The 4288-nt window shown below is 44.8% G+C and overlaps 1 non-coding gene across 1 annotated transcript; it reads right to left on the bottom strand.

Annotated features, from left to right (window-relative positions):
• Positions 1–3842: 3842 nt before the first annotated feature.
• Positions 3843–3917, bottom strand: Trnas-cga (transfer RNA serine (anticodon CGA)). Its single transcript has one exon. It is a non-coding gene; the product is annotated as a tRNA-Ser (tRNA).
• Between the last annotated feature and the right edge of the window lie 371 nt (positions 3918–4288).

Raw genomic sequence — 4288 nt, 5'->3', positions numbered from 1 at the left:
AATAAATTCTCCTTTTGTTGCATCCCACGGTACCTCAAACTCCACGCCGACAAAACCCGTTTAATAATTACATCCTTTCTGTCTCCCTGACTTCCAATTCACCTTGAGTAATTGCAAACTAACCTGTAATGACATCGATGAGAAATCCTACTGGTTTCGAGGAAATGTAGGATTCGTGCCATTATGATGTCGTATGTAGAAAACTGCCAAAATCACCAATAAGTGCACAAACAGCAATGTACGTTGATGGAACAATAAGTTGTAATTGCAAAGGAGGCAGGTAACAGGACCGTTCAACCTTGCAAGAAAGAACAGTCAATGGTCGAAATATCGGGAGGAACTTGCCACATACATCCTTGCGATTAAACAAGCGAAACTATCATCCTGAAAGGTATTTTGTGAGGAACCGGAAAGTACAGCTACTTGCTCCAGACTTCACAACTTGGAATCTGCTAGAGAATGTGCTGATTTCAAAAACAAATCCAGTGGGTAGTACTAAGGTCCAAGTCACCAGGCCTGGGTGGCATCTTTCTCGCTCTAATGCAACAAGCACGAGACAATTCATTTAGACTCCTATGCAGCCTATTTAAGGTTAGCCCAGCTGCAAGAATCGTTCTTAATACTTTGAGGACAGTGAGGGCTGTTTTCATATCTAAGGCCATTCAAGCTATGCTCCTTTGTTTTGAAGACATTAGAAAAACTTATTAACGTACACGTTAGAGAAAGGAGGCTAACTAAGTTCCCCAACATGTAAACCAACATGCGTATAAACCAGGCAAATCATGTGAAACAGCACTACATCATCTTGTTGCGGAGGTGTACTATGTATCTTCCTGGATATCGAGGGGACCTTTAGCAATAGGACCTTAGAACCCATGGTTAGAGCCACAGAAGAACATGACACTGAGGCCGCCATATTTAGGTGGGTTAAGACCATGTTGAGTAGAAGAAAGGTAGAAGCCACCATGTTGAATAAAAGAAAATGGTGGTTAACAGCACCAGAGGGTGTCCTAACTACTTTGAAACGTAGTACTGAATGGACTCATTGTAGGGCTAAATACTAGAGTCTAGTTTCAGCAAGGATACACAGATGACTCAGTCACCGTAATAGTTGGCAAATTTGGTAGTACTGTTAGGACAATGGCACAATGTGCGTTGAAACAGATGCAAGACTGGTGCAGGGAACAGGATCTGAGGGGCAGCCAAAAGAAAATTGTTGTAGTACCATTTACGAGGAAGCATATCCAGCACGTACGCCAATCTTAAGCTTTCCGATTGAATTATACCTATGATTGGTGTAGTGAAGTACGTAGGGGTAACCCGGGATGCGGAACTTCCATGGACCCCTCACATAAAGAACACATGTTCCAAGGCAAAAGGTACTCTCTGAGCAGTAGAGGAGCCTGTGGAAGAAACTGCGGTCTGAGCCCCAAGGCTATCCACTGGGTATACGCCATTTTAATAAGACCTTCGATTATTTATGGGGCTACAGTGTACTGGAACAAAGTAGAACAGAATGTGGCTGTTAAGGACCTTGCTAAGGCTCAGAGACTAGACTCGTTAGCCATAACAGGCCGATGTTGTTGGATCCTGCCTAGTTGTCAAAGATGGGGTGTCTAGGAAACCTGCTTTCTCGGAACGCTAGACAACATTCAGGCAAATCGTATAAAAGAGTTTTATTCGAAATGAATCAATGACAATACTTAACTTTGACAATAATGCAGAAGTATCGCAAGCAAAGGGCAATATGCAAATAAGAAATCTCTTCAGTATAAGCAATTCCTAAGTCGCTGGTCTTAAAGTGCCTTCTGTGGAAGTGGGCCGCGACCAGTCGGCGCGGCGCTTATGTCCTCTTCACAGAGAGGCCGCTGCCGTCGCGTTGTCGTCCTGGAAAGGCGTCGGTCAGTGTGCAGTTGGCTGACGTCTGCCCAGGGTCCTCTCTGCTCTCTTGTTTCCGTCTGGTGTGTCAGCGCTTCACTTTATGCTATGACAGAGGTAACACAAATCAACTGCTACTGGACATTCTGCCATTACACCCATGGGTTAAAATGGAGGCAGCGATAGGGTCATATGGCTATGAATTGGAAATACGCCGGCTGGTGTGGCCGTGCGGTTCTAGGCGCTTCCATCTGGAACCGCGTGACCGCTACGGTCGCAGGTGCGAATCCTGCCTCAGGCATGGATGTGTGTGATGTCCTTAGGTTAGCTAGGTTTAAATAGTTCTAAGTTCTAGGGGACTGATGACCACAGCTGTGAAGTCCCATAGTGCTCAGAGCCATTTGAGACATTTGATCTGGAAATACTGTATACTGAGACGCCCGCTAAACCCGTTAAGCAGAATAGGTGATTAGGGTTGTGGAAAGGGCCAAATAAGGTTGGGGTCAGTTTCACCTTAAAATTGAAATTTACTGTAATTTAATAGCCGAGCGGTCTTAGGCGCTGCAGTCACGGACTGTGCGGCTGGTCCCGGCGGAGGTTCGAGTCCTCCCTCGGGCATGGGTGTGTGTGTTGTCCTTAGGATAATTTATGTTAAGTAGTGTGTAAGATTAGGGACCGATGACATTAGCAGTTAAGTCCCATAAGATTTCTCACACATTTGAACATTTTTTTATTTCTTTTTTGTAACTTAATAACACCTTTAAACTGAAACGGGACATAGCCGAACCTTTAGAATTACGAGTTTCAAAAGGCAATTATTTCACGGCTGAAGGTCTCCAAACAGGAAATCTTAAAGCAAAAAGATAAACCTCAAGTGGAAAAAACATGCAGTTAAAATTTGCAAATAAAATAATTAACACATATATATACACAGTGAGGCTGAGAGCCCGAAGGCAAGGGTGAACAGGCAAACATAAACAAGATGCAATACAAATGGCTGAGGGATTACAATAAAATTTTCAAGATTTTAAAATAAATTACCATAACTCTTCAAAGCTAGAAGGATGTTTATATAGAATAAGGATTTAAGTGCCTGAAGGTCCATAATTGGTTTTCCAAAATTCAAAATACACAAAAACCAGTAAAAGTAAGAATTTTTTAAATCATTGGCTATGATAGATTGTAAACAAACAATTAAACACCGGTGAGCAGGATAATAAAGAAAACGGCATTCAGAAGCCTCCAGGGAGGTCAGTCTGCCTTCGTTCACATAGGTGAGACAGGTGGTGATCCCAACTACACTTGATCCGTCGGAACCCAGCCAGGGGACAGCCATGGACCGACCGACAAAACGACTTGCTTGCCACCAATCGGTACATGAAAACTCAAACACAAAAGTTACGAACGTGATTATTCACAATGAAACATGTATTAAGCTGTCAAAACTACACACCATGTTGGACAGCGACAACAGGTGGGGAAATGACACTGCCTGAAATTACTTTAGTGGCCAAGGCAGGTAACCGGAACACTAACTGCCACAAGGCAGAAAATTCCGCTGGTGCACTTGAATTGTAGTCAACCAATATAGTTAATTGCATCGCATGGTAGCTAAATTTCAGCAATAGAAACACTCAGTGAAACTTCCTGGCAGATTAAAACTGTGTGCCCGACCGAGACTCGAACTCGGGACCTTTGCCTTTCGCGGGCAAGTGCTCTACCAACTGAGCTACCGAAGCACGACTCACGCCCGGTCTCATAGCTTTGCTTCTGCCAGTATCTCGTCTCCTACCTTCCAAACTTTACAGAAGCTCTCCTGCGACCTTGCAGAACTAGCACTCCTGAAAGAATGGATATTGCGGAGACATGGCTTAGCCACAGCCTGGGGGATGTTTCCAGAATGAGATTTTCACTCTGCAGCGGAGTGTGCGCTGATATGAAACTTCCCGGCAGATTAAAACTGTGTGCCCGACCGAGACTCGAACTCGGGACCTTTGCCTTTCGCGGGCAAGTGCTCTACCAACTGAGCTATCGAAGCACGACTCACACCCGGTCTCACAGCTTTACTTCTGCCAGTATCCCGTCTCCTACCTTCCAAACTTTACAGAAGCTCTCCTGCGACCTTGCAGAACTAGCACTCCTGAAAGAATGGATATTGCGGAGACATGGCTTAGCCACAGCCTGGGGGATGTTTCCAGAATGAAATTTTCACTCTGCAGCGGAGTGTGCGCTGATGTGAAACTTTGTGGTAGAGCACTTGGCCGCGAAAGGCAAAGGTCCCGAGTTCGAGTCTCGGTCGGGCACACAGTTTTAATCTGCCAGGAAGTTTCATATCAGCGCACACTCCGCTGCAGAGTGAAAATCTCATTCTAGAAACACTCAGTGTTACTCACGGGAAAACCTCTCCAAC

This window comes from Schistocerca serialis, chromosome 1, assembly GCF_023864345.2.
Source record: "Schistocerca serialis cubense isolate TAMUIC-IGC-003099 chromosome 1, iqSchSeri2.2, whole genome shotgun sequence".
Lineage (NCBI taxonomy): Eukaryota > Metazoa > Arthropoda > Insecta > Orthoptera > Acrididae > Schistocerca > Schistocerca serialis.
The sequence above is the reverse complement of the archived record's forward strand: the minus strand, read 5'-3'. Positions and strand labels throughout refer to the sequence as shown.